At 36.6% G+C, this 13,288-nt stretch overlaps 2 long non-coding RNA genes across 3 annotated transcripts; one reads left to right on the forward strand and one right to left on the reverse strand.

The window, feature by feature from the left end:
- The first annotated feature begins 2,282 nt into the window (after positions 1-2,282).
- On the forward strand, positions 2,283-7,879 carry LOC144973725 (uncharacterized). The gene is made up of 3 exons (XR_013645609.1): positions 2,283-2,563; positions 3,441-3,545; positions 6,342-7,879. It is a non-coding gene; the product is annotated as an uncharacterized LOC144973725 (long non-coding RNA).
- LOC144973724 (uncharacterized) lies at positions 5,350-11,305 on the reverse strand. 2 transcript variants are annotated; one of them, XR_013645607.1, is made up of 3 exons: positions 11,016-11,305; positions 8,504-8,699; positions 5,350-6,443 (listed from the first exon to the last, which is right to left on the reverse strand). It is a non-coding gene; the product is annotated as an uncharacterized LOC144973724 (long non-coding RNA). The 2 variants fall into 2 exon arrangements; XR_013645608.1 differs by lacking the exon at positions 11,016-11,305 and adding an exon at positions 10,814-10,898.
- Between the last annotated feature and the right edge of the window lie 1,983 nt (positions 11,306-13,288).

The following is a 13,288-nucleotide window of genomic DNA, read 5'->3' on the forward strand; positions in this document are numbered from 1 at the left end:
CCACTAAAATGACACAAACGTTAATTGTAACAACCGCTCTCTAAGGTCATGAGATGTTGAAACTATTTTCTTGCTCTATGTGTGTAGTAGATATTCATCCTCAGTAACCATAGGTAACAACACTGACAGACTGTTCTGATTCATCCATTTGTTAACGGCAAACGACTTATAGGAAGTAATCCCTCGGAGTCATACGACTAATGAAACCGGAGCTTATCCCGGTATCTTTAACATGGAATGAACAATAGCAATTGCTACATCTTGGAGAGGGCGCTTGCCTTTCGCAAAGTACTATACGTATCCGTCGACAATAATGAGCGACCCAACCACTGCTGGAAAGATTGAGGGAGGGGTGGGGGTAGATAAAAATACTGACTGCACCCAGGACCGATGCTGATACCACTGAGCTTCCCCCCCCCCCCTACACACACGCGCACACACACACACACACACACACACACACACACACACACACACACACACAAATATTATGCTGGTGTGCATCTTTCTTCATTATTACTTTTTACTCAAAATGAATTTTTGGTCATGGGTATTTTGTTGAATCCGAGCTCGCTCATTTTAGACTTCTTTGAATGTGGTGTACCATCGGGAATGTTCGTACCTCTTTGTAAACCTTCCACATAAAAAAAAAGATTAATATTAAGAAATGTATAGCTAAAAAAACTGTCTGATGTTAATCAGTTTTAAAGAACTTATTTAAAAAAGTGAAAGATTGACACCACGCGAATGGTAAGTATGGCCTCTCAAAGTGACAAAAGATTGTGAACAAAGCACGTATAGATAGTATGCGCTTGGCTAAGAAGCTCATAACATTGCCATCCGGAAGTATAACGGACCAACACACAAAACTGTGTGTATCCATGAACGTTTATAGTCAGGTTAATACAGTTCAGTGAGCATTACTCATAAACGCGGATGGCAAAAAACAATAACAAAGACATGAGTGACGTCATCTTCGAACTATCTATTAACTTTGGTCACAGTTGTTCAAAACACCTCGAGATGTTTTGTTTTTGTTTTTGTTGGGGGGGGGGGGGTTATTTTTTTTTGTTTTTTGTTTTTTAAGGGCTTTACCGCGCATGGGACACATTTAGGTGATTTCAGCGCCAGTCAAAAGGCAGAAAACGAATTAATCAAAAAGTCTAGATTTTTTTTTTTAATTATGCCCTTCCGCCACGACATTATAAGACATCGTCGCCTAGACATTCCACGAAGGATTATAAGGATTATTATACATCAAACAAGATGTCTGACTATCAACTATCGTGTTGTCCAAATGAGCAAATTGGGGGGTTAATAATCTTACTCGAGAAAGAAAACAATACTGCCTGAAGTGGGGGCTCGAACCCGGAACCTTCCGGGTCACAGTGCAATGCCTTAACTACTCGGCCACTTCGGCCCCCAGATTTATTACAAGCATACAATAATTGACAAATGAAAATGGTTCAAAAAGGGAACAGATTTAGGTTTCAAGGGCCTCCATCAGTGTACTTAGTTTGAGGTCACCTGAAAGTCTCATCCAGACATAAGCACAGGAGCCCACCAAGAGGAATACACTCAAATTCAAATGCTTACAAAACATGATTTTCAAAACAAAAAATATATTACAGTACCAAACAGAGACATGATTTACAAGGAAAGAAAAGATCATTTCCCAAAACAAATACTATACCTATATTTGACTGTTTCCCTTGCAGACAAGGACCCCGGTCATGGTCGGAACAAACCAAGATATCTCCTTCAAGGACAATGATAGAAGGCAACTTGGAAAACAGATATAAGGGATTTTTTAAAAACACACCAAGTAACCTCCTGCCCACCGTGTGAGGTCAGAAGACCCCAACCAACTCGAGAAGCTGAAAGTCCGGTTAAAATATTTATGTCTATATTTGGTTGGGGGGGGGGGGGGGGGGGGGGGGGGGGGGTATCCGGATATGAATACGATCCGGAAGAAAAAAAATTAATAAATCCAGAAAGCAGGATTGTTCTCCTCGTTTGTATAAATTGTCACTTCAAAATGCTTTAGCAACCTGCCTACTTGAAAATTTTAAAAATTATAATTTTTAGTTGATACAAATTGTAGTCACTTTACAGATCAGCAATTTGCCTCACAATTAATGGCTAGAAATAACACCTCAAAATCCTTTAAAATATGTAATCTGAAATCAACTTTTATTTTCAATAAGTTTTAATGACTTAGAAATGTTTTAAATTTTTTTAAAAATTGAGCTTTTATATAGATAGTATGCGGTTAAACAGCTGATCGGAGTGGAAGTTTACTTCCGGCTGGCAGAAAGCAATGGAAGACAATGGCGTAGAATAGTAAAATATTAGTTTCTGTCGATAATCTTCCATATTTTTCTGGTTCTAGACATAAATATATTTTTTTAAAAATTCCCGTTAATGATGTAGACCCCTATGCCATTTGTGAACACGACTGGTGCCATAATCTTTAGGAACTACAGCCAGTCTCATCGTTTGATGTAGCGAACTACCTCGTCACGACCACAAGTTTCTGTCTACACGGTCTACACATTTCACGGTAAGTGTATTATTTAATCGTTTCCCTATGCTATACCTATACTATGTTACACCATTCACGGCTAATTGTAAGATTTATTCTCAAAAAATCACAGAAGACAGATATGTCGAACCTGACACGGGAATATTAATATGATATGACCTGCTTCACGAGTCGTGATCATCTTAGTCTTAGTCTTAGTAAGTTTAGTCTAAGTTAAGTCAGTCTAAGTAGTGGATCAATGAGACTTTGTGGTTACATTCAAATTTAAACTATTTTGCCTTTAAGGTGATGAATTCCTCCGAATTCACCAAAGATTATAAATAATAATTTAAATTAAAAACACCAGGGCAGGCAATGACTATGAAATCAATGTGGTCCCGCGTCCAAATCAAACTGATTAATACAGTAACAAAACATCATGCCCATAAGACTGTTTTAAAAGCCCCACCCCATTCCAAGGGACTGAGCTTGATCCCGAGTGAATATTTTTTTTCTAATCCCACTCCCCTTGTCAATCCAGCAGTGATTGGGTAGCTGAGTCTGTTAGATCTAGCGGAAAGTACTTTGACATAGACTAGAGTCCTATCTAAAGGGTAGCAATTGCTATGGTCCGTTTCGCGCTTTTCAAACCAGGTTAAACTTCGGCTCCATTGAATGACTACTTTTTTATTCGATATTTTACTCAATCCCCCAACTATATAATTTTTAGCCCCACGGCTGATGTTGAGTTATGGAATTGTGTCTCTCTGAATAATTCTAATAACCTTTCAGATGAGTACTCCACATTTCACAGCAAATTTAATTCACTGTTGTTAACTAAGTGTGATAACAACAGTTTTTATCCTCTAGTTTCAATTAATAATATTACCACCATTGCCACAATTTTTTTTTTCAGGCTTACAGGGGACTGACTACTTATAATCAGGCCTACAATGGATGGGTGACGGATGTAAAATGGTTTAAGCCTCCTAGCTGTGGGAAAGTGGTACTAGCTGCTAAGGTAACCCCCCCCCCCCCCCCCCCCCCCCCCCCCCCCCCCCCTTTTCATCTCACTTCTATGATTATTATTACTGTTATTACATATTATTATTTTGATTTCTACATTTATTTATATTACTCCATGCAGGATTGATAATACGATATAGAGGTTTTTATCACATGGCTATATTCATTACAATGAATTTTCTTGAACTAGAATATGAATAACTTAAAAAAAAAAAAAAGAAATAAGAAACTTCTTTAATAGGTTCAAGTTCTACTATGGGAGACTCAGTCGAGTCCTTGGAAAAGCCTCTTTACTCACATTTGCTCAGTCAGTGTGTTCGGACATAAACATTTAAATGGTTTTGCGACTCATGGCAGTCCCGTTAACTCGATAGAGCACCCATTTCACAATCAAAGAGACCGAGATATATTCTAGATGAAGTTAAGACCCCACCCCCTCCCCTTTCTTTTATTTTTGTACACCCAGCAGTAATTTGGCAATAGAAAAGCGCCCTATTCGAAGGGTAACAAGTTATTATTTTCACACTATAGAAACTGGGATGAAATCTGGCTCTATAGACCTAATGGTTCTGATGGACAACTTTTGGTGCTTGCGACACTATTAGGTCATTTTCAGCACAATTAAAAGCTGTTGCGAAATACGTAGTAAGAAAAATGGGCTTGGATCAAATACAGAGCAGAAGTAGATCAAAGTTATTAATGTGCTTAGTTTTGAGATCGCCTAACAGTTCCATCCAGAGACGGAATACACTCAAATGTTTATGTTTGATTTAAGGGTTTTACTGCACTTGCGACACATTTCAGCACCAGTAAAAAGGAATAAAATGGGATTGTAAAAATTTCCAGATTTACAATTAAAAGCACACAAGAAAAGTAAGACAAAGAGGAACAAATGTAGATTCCAAGAGAATGCTATCAGTGTACTAAGTCTGATAACACCCAAAAGTCTCATCCTGACACAAGCACAGGTCCCCCCTAAGAGGAATACACTCAAACGTTCACGTATTATTTTTTTATTATATTATATTAAGTTACGTTATGCCTTTTGCGCAGCGATATCATAAGATATCGTCGCCTAGGCATTCCACGAAGGAATATAGATAACTCATCAAACAAGATGTCTGATGTCAACAGGAATCACCCATGTTGTCCAAGTGAGCAAATTGGGGGTTAATAATCTTGCTCAAGGAAAAAAAACGAAAGTGCCTGAAGCGGGGCTCGAACCTGGGTCATCCGGATCACAGTGCACTGCCTTAACCACTCGGCCACTTCGCCCCCCATATTATATATACACACATATATATAATATAATAAAATTTTACGCGAACTGATTTACAAGACAAAAAATTTTTTTTTTCCCAAAACCAACAATATTCATTTGACTGTTTCTCTCTCAGCAAGAGAAAGGACAAAACCAAGTAATCTCATTCCAAGACAAGGACATAAAGAAACTTGGAAAACAATATAAGGGATAGAGGACACAGCATGACCTCTTGCCACCATGGGAAGTCAAAGACCCCACCCAGTCTATTGTTTATAAAATGTTGATTATAAATTTACAAAATAAATTTACATCCATTTGTCACTCTCTCATCTAAGGACAGGGAAAAAAAGCATGTAATCTTATTCCAAAACAAAGATAGAAAGCTACCTGAAAAAGGAATACAGACATAGGGGGTGAAGAAAGCAATAATGACCTTGCCCACAATGGAAGGTCAATGACCCCACACCCAGGGTAGAAAAATGAGAACTCAATCAAGCATTCACCATCAAATTACAAAAGCAACGGATAAAACAAATTTTAAAAAAAGTCATTACAGTACTTTATTTTCTTTATTGTGCTCCAACTTCATGTTTAAATATACAATGGATTTCTATTTATTTGCCAATTCAAAAATATTATTAGGTTTTGAATATTATTGCAGAACATATAATATAGCAATGACTATCCCGCACAAATCTTTGGGCCTCTTTTTCGCTCACGAAGTGCCCGAATTCGCGTCAAAATATGGGATGAAGCCGTTTCGTATATGCTATTTAAAAAAATTAATTTCGACGCTGTTTATCTATGAATATGACTGAAAGTTGGCACACTGTTAGAAAAAAGGTCATTTTAGATTATGTCAAGCGACAAAACTCGTGCGATTACCAGAAGACCGTTAAAAATAGATTTTTCTCTTTGGAGTAAAATATTTCTAAAACTACCGGGCGTGGAGTTTTTGTCGCTGACAAGGTAATACATGAACATTTCTTCTTTTTGGTTGTAAAATTTCATATGAATATGACGAGTACTTTTCCCATATTTGACAAAACACCATCCTAATTTGCTCTTCAAGTTTCAATCTTTTAATCCACTTATTACGCAAGATACAACCAAAGGTCGAAAAAAAAAAATGCCGAAAAAGCATCCCATATTTTCGCGTTTTTTTCCTCTTTGCGGGTCATCCAGGTAAATGACACCTTTAAAACTGTATAACTTGTTTATTTATGAATGGATTTTCAAAATTCAAAAACATTTTTACTCAGTGGAGAAAGGGCTTGGATTTTAGACAAAAATTTTCTTTAAAAAGAGAAAAAAAACATTTTTCATAGTCATTGCTATATAATAATGGTAACAGAAGTAATACAACAACTAGTACAATTTTTTCACAAACATTTCGGGCAAAAGTAAAAATGTTTAACACATGTATTAGTCTAATGAAAAGAATGAAAAGGATTACAAAGGTATATAAAATCAAGCATTATTGGAAAAGAATGAATAAAATGTCTGACTGCTTTCTTTTCGTTTCAGGTTCGCCATTCCCAAAAATTGGGTTATAGTGGACTCCGTGTGTCGACAAGTGCTTTCTGCTCAGCATCAAGATGGGAACCTGAAATGTCTGTCTTCACAATCCTGTAAAAGAAATACCAAGATTAAGTTAATACATAGAGCAAATAGTACATTATTGACCTACCACCTCTGGCGTCTATCGTGTCACTGGGAATTTTAATTTTAATATCTTAATATGTTTGAAAACAAAGAAAACTTAAGCCCCATTTCCTCAAATATGCAAGTCATTCATTTTACAGGTCAAAATAATTTTTTTTTAAAGTTTTTCTTTGACTTCAACTTCAAATGCCAATAGTGCCTGAACCTAATGATAAATTCCAAAATGGTTTGGTATATTTATGAGGAAATCTATTCTTTTAAAAAAATAGAGTTGTGGATCACCATTGCTCCGTACAGCAAATGTTAAATATTTATCATCGAGCACAAAATTACTGGCAAACCTAAAAATTCTAAAACTATTTATTTACAAACTCTTCAAGTAACACGCAAATATTTTAAAAACTAAATGTAATTCTATCACCTGTGGAATCAAACTATGTATGCTCAGAAAATCTGCTGTACTGTAATGTTCGGGCAATTATTGGCCTTCGCCAAAAAAAAAGAAAAAAAATAAGAACTGTATTTCCTACACCAGTATACAAAAAACACACATATATGTTTTCTCTACACGGGAAATTCCATTGAGTGTAACAAGCGCTGCACCTAACCATCAACTTCTTGTAGATACCGCTAGCTATAACCAATAAAATGGACAAACTTAGCCCATAATATTTTACATTTCTGGGAATGTTTGATTTTTTCTTTTATGCCATATAATTTATTAATTTTTTAATTTAATTTGTTGCCAGCGTGTGTATTTTGTACATACATAGGGAATAGGTACATGCTTCTGTAAAAAAACGTTTGATTGGTCATTCTGCTGATTTGTGCAGATTGCCTTTTACCACAATGAAATGACAATTGGCTTGTAAAAATAACATGTAGACTATAATATTAATATATTCATTTAGCTAAGGTTAATAAAACATTTCCTCCCAGATCTTAATAATTGAGGAATAAATCAATATGGGTGAACTCATTTAATTCTATCTATCTCATCATAAGAACACTTTGTCACTACGTTGTGTGGCCTTGATCAAGTCACCTCAGCCCTAGCTCAGTTTGTGGCGCTGTGTTGCGGCAATGGCTGGGTTATTTCAGTGTCCCTTTAGAATAGACTCCAAAGACAAATTTTCCCTAGAGGTGAATAAAGAGAATCTATATTTTTAAAATTTGTAACGCTATAGTCAAAGACAAAAACCTTCAGGATTTTCTAATTTTGTATGAACTATCCTAAAAGGCAACCTATCCATAGCATAGAAGGACATGCTCACAATAGTATTCATTTCATTTCCCTCAAATTTAATGGATCTTCCTCTTTTATTAATTGTCATTGCCCATTCATTCAATAAAACAAAATTAATCAACATAATAAAGACAAAGCTTTTGATTCAAATGAAGTGATGGTTTTTGTTCAGTTATTTATTATCTCTGAAGTTAAAAGTCTTAAAACTCAACCATGTAAGCTTTTGTACAGTCTGGTTATTTGAAAAAAAACTTCTCTTGATGTCAGTTCTTGCACCAACAATTTGGACAAACTTTTGACTTCATTACTGGCTCACCAGACAGGCATTCCTTACATACCTTATGAGCAAATGAAGTCACTTGATATGTGCTCTATTCCCCTTTGTCTTATTACATTCCTCATAGTCATAGATTTGTGTCTTAACTTTGCAATATGAAATATGATTTTGTGCCCTTTGTCTATTGTTATGTGCATAGATCTACAATCTTTTCACTCTCTATTCAACTTCCTTTCAACTGGCAATGCAATGACCTTAAAGTGTAATGAACGGCACAAACGTTGCTAATCTCACTTTTTACCCCCAAAAATTGCTTGATTTGGACCTATTAAATTTCCTGAGAGTGAGATCTGCTTTTATTTTTATATAGCGCATGCAATATCCACCCAAAGCACTCTAACAAGATGTCCCAAGCCAACAGAAACATTAACATTAACATGTAGGAAGAGATATCATGCCTACATAAATATTGTTTTAAACAGATACAATCAATACACTTACATTTACATGGTCAATGATTGAGCTAGTTTCTCCAATTGTTGATTGTTCAACTAGAGCCGTTGCTGCCTGCAGTCATTGCGTTTGTTCCTATCTTTAAGACATGAGTAATGGTCTGTTTTTTTCTCTGCCCCATGTCCAAGCTTTAACGTTGGAACCCAATCAGGATCAGTTTCATCAAGCAGTGATGCTGGCCTTCCTGTAAAGGCAAAAATATTGATTTTTGAAATATATTACGTCATTTCTTGCCTATTACAATCTGGTCCTGGTCCTTGTGTGGCTATGTGGTCTAGTGGTATGACACTCGATTTTGGATCGGAAGGTCATGGGTTCGAGCCTCGCGCTCGACGCATAGTTGAGTCCTTGGAAAAGGCTCTTTATTCACATTCTCTCACCGTACTCAGGTGTAAAATGAATACCTGGCCGTTTACAGCGTTTTCTTTGTCCGAAAAATTGTAGTGTCGCCTAAAAACATGCTCTACATGTTAAATGTTGCTGTTGACCAGGGACCCCTTGTAAAGCGCTTTGAGCACATTTAGTGGATATTGCGCTATAATATAAAGCTCAATTTTTAAATTATTTTTTTTTTACAATGCTTAAGCTTTCCGTTAAATTTACATCAAGCTTTGTCAAATTAGAACAAAGGTAGAACAATTATATAGTGCAATTTCCATGAAATGAAAATTTGTTCAAAGCGCTTTGCAAGGGTTTATAGCCAACACTTCTTCACTAGATGAATTCAAGCGTCGATTGAAGACATTCTTATTCCGACAGGCTTTCTTTTGATTATGTGTATAATTAGCGTTGTTCGTGTACTGTGTTAGGGCTTCATGATTAAGTTAATCTATGTTTTGCGCCCAGAGCCCTCCTGATGAAGGGATGTTTGGCGCACTATAAATCTATACCATTATTATTATTATCAACAGCAAGACTTTACATGCAGGTCGAGACATGATGCTTGTTAGGCGATATTACATTTTTTCCGGAAAGAGACAATGCTGTTTAACAGGCCTGCATCTGCCCCCTGAAAAACTTGCCTGAAAATCCTCGAGCTGAAGCTTTTTCAATAACATGAGCAAAAATCCCCATTTCCCAGAATATTTTCTTAGAATTTTACCAATTCAATAGCTGTTAAACAAAATGAAAAAGTATTTTAATTAATTTTTTGTTCCGGCAGAGCGAAATTGCCAGAAATGCCGGCAAATTTACAGGCCTATGTTAAAAGCCAGTTACCCAATTTATGCCTGAGTATGGTGAGAGAATGTGAATAACGTTCCTTTCCCAATGACTCAACTGCTCAGAACGGGTCTGGAACCCTAATCCTTCCAAAATGACGGTGATACCTATACCACATAGCTGCAATTAAAGTATCGGGATCCCAAAGGACAATTTTTTTTAATTGAAATTTTTTTATTATTATTATTGTCATATTTGGGAAAAATTCCACATGAAGGCCCTAATTCAATGACTATACGAAACATTATAACTAATCCTCACCTTGAGTTAAAATTAGTTTCTAACTATGAAAATTATGAAAAGTCATTTTAGTGGATTGATAGAGGTCGATTGTTTCTTTCTTTGGATTAAAATTTAAAATAATAATTATTATATTAATTTTGTCAGTAAAAAAATAACCATTACTATCATTATAAACTGACACTGGCAATCACTAAGCAGCGTGTTAAACTTCTGTCAAAAACTAGCATTTACATGTCCAACAGCGGTGTAGAAAAGCAGTTTGTTCGTGTTACTTTACAATACACCACCAACGGAGGAACGGAAAAAAAAACTTAAGAAAAACGCAACCTTACTTTTAATATTTCTTCAAATGGAGAACATGTTTTTAAAATGCACAATAAAATAATCTTGACAAAGCATAAGTTATAAACTGGAACATTATAATTCTAAAATGAATGATCAGAACAACAGTGAAAGACTTCCTAATCTCATAAAAGCCAAAGCTTGAAAACGAAAGTAACCCTATCACTATCGGTAATGAGGCATTTGGTTTTGATTTAGAGTATGTTGCACGAGAAATGCATGAAATATTCATGGTCCTATCTGATAACTAAACACAACAAATAAAAGATCATCCATCCGGACCATAAAATTAAAATGATTCCTTCTAGACCGACTACAGACTACAGATTACATCTGAGTCTGAGATGAGTCAGATGATTTCTCCAACTTCGGAGTTTCGCATAGAAAAGTCACATCGGTGAAAAATCTCTCCGTAGATTTTGTTAGACCACTGAGTTTGAAAATTTTTGATTTGATTTCTCTTCCATGAAAAAGAATAAAACACATATTTACTAAATCATAAACTTGCAACGTCAGAAATTAAGGCAAGGACCTTGGTCGGTTGCCGCCAACTCCGTGACATGCTATGGCCATGGCCCACAATGGCTACATGATGGTGTTGGAGCGAAGTAAACTTGCTTTGTTCACAATAATTAAAATTAATTCATATCGTATATATAATATTTAAGATTTTAATTAATCCATCAATTCTTACCTTTAACAAAATGATCATTGCAAACTCGGTGGCTGCAAGTTAGATTTGAGCCATCGCCAAATCCCTTTCTTCTGATCGCTGCAACTGTCTCCGCTGGGTTAAATTTATTATTTTTGGGTCCTTCGTCTTCCTAATGGATGGTAACCTGAACATTTTGACTCCATCTCGACCCTGTCTTCTAGTGCATCCGATGATTATGCAGTTATTTGGCACGTTTCACGTTTTAAAAATTGGACTAGAGCTTGTTTCACATCAATGTTTACAAGCCAGCCAAGTTCTTTTGCCATCCGGAACTAAAGTAGGTCATTGCGTGACGTCATCAGCATACTATCTATAGCGCAATATCCACTAAATGTGCTCAATGCGCTTTACAATGGGTCCCTGGCCAACAGCAACATTTAACATGTTAGGCGATATTACAATTTTTCGGACAAAGACAACGCTGTTAACGGCCAGGTACTCATTTTACACCTGAGTACGGTGAGAGAATGTGAGTAAAGAGCCTTTTCCAAGGACTCAACTATGCGCCGAGCGCGAGGCTCGAACCCGGGACCTTCCGATCCGAAAGCGAGTGTCATACCACAAGACCACATAGCCGCACATGATGTTCATGTTCATGAAGTTTCGAAATTGGAGCCAAAATGTCGTAATACTACTGATTTTTCGTAGTACAAAGCAAGTCTGATTTAGAATAAAAGCAATGGAGTGAAATTTATTAATTGGATTCAATAGTCTGATGTCACGTCCGCCCAGCAACGAGCATCTTGGTTCTAAACAAAGAAAATCGGTACTTTATATTCTTCATGCTGGTTAGAACTTTTTCACATGCCATGTGATCAGAATGTATAAAAGTCAAAACATGATCAGATTTATAATATATTTCTCCTCTGGGTACACTTTTATGCTCGTCAGAGTAATATTTCATAAGGGCATCCGCCATTGATCCGATAGTTTAGAACCAGTTACTAAGTTACTACGCGTCATTACGAGGGAAGTGACGTCACGACTGTTGAAGCCTATTAACACACCCTTATCTCTGAGTAAAATAACAATATTATTTTGACCACTTATCCAATCAAAATGTAACTAGAATAATCTAAATGTGAAAATATTTTTTAAAAACATGAAGCTCAAGTTGGTGATCCAAAATGTGTCGAGAACTGCACCGAATAAATTATTATAAGTGATAGGTCTGTTATATTGAGCTTTTGAGCTTTATATAGCGCAATATCCACTAAATGTGCTCAAAGCGATTTACAAGGGATCCCTGGTCAACAGCAAAATTTAACATTTAGGACGGGACATGACGCCTGTTAGGCGATATTACAATTTTCGGACAAAGACAACGCTGTTAACGGCCAGGTACTCATTTTACACCTGAGTACGATGAGAGAATGTGAGTAAAGAGCCTTTTCAAAGGACTCAACTATGCGCCGAGCGCGAGGCTCGAACCCAGGACCTTCTGATCCGAAAGCGAGTGTCATACGACAAGACCACATAGCCGCAAATGGGTACCTTAAAATACCGGTTTTATATAACATTATTAATATTAATATTATATTATTAGGGACAGCGTGGCTCATGGTATGGTCTTTGCTTCCTACCCGAAAGGTACCGAGTTCAATCACCCGCCGCTGCGTTGTGTGGCCTTGAGTAAGTCACCTCACCCTAGCTCAGTTTGCGGTGCTGTTCTGCGGCTGACGCCTGGGTTATTCCCTTGGAAAAGACCCTAAAGACAAATTTCCCCGTGGGGATGACTAAAGGGAATTTTATTTTATTTTATTTTATTTTATGGAATTGGGGATGATAGTGATGGTGATTAGGATTTCCAGTTCATATCAACGGTTAAATTGTTTTGAGTTTCTGTAACTTTGAAAAAAGGAATTATCAAATCTTGGCAATAATAAAATGCCTGTCTAAAGCAGATCAGGTAACATCTGCACCGTGTCGTCACTGCCTCGGTGTCCCGTCGTTCAGAAAACATCTGTTGTTTGATAAAGCCTTAAATTAGATTTATTTGTTAACAAAGAATCTGTTTTCGCCGTGTAAACCATAAATGTGACCCCTCGTCTCAAAACGGTATTATGTCAGGATGATTAAAATGCTGGGGTCTGATTCATGGAGCGGGACTACGACGATAGTCCTAGACTAAATCCGTTGTCTCAGACTAAAAGGCGTTGTAAGATATTCATGAAGCCGGACTACGCGAAGTCTTAGACTAAACGAGGGACTAAACGGGTGAAATTTACACCCGCGATTTAGCAGGCGTAAAT

Source organism: Berghia stephanieae, chromosome 5, assembly GCF_034508935.2.
Source record: "Berghia stephanieae isolate SIO BIC M18660-M18661 chromosome 5, UCSD_Bste_1.3, whole genome shotgun sequence".
In the NCBI taxonomy this organism is placed as follows: domain Eukaryota; kingdom Metazoa; phylum Mollusca; class Gastropoda; order Nudibranchia; family Aeolidiidae; genus Berghia; species Berghia stephanieae.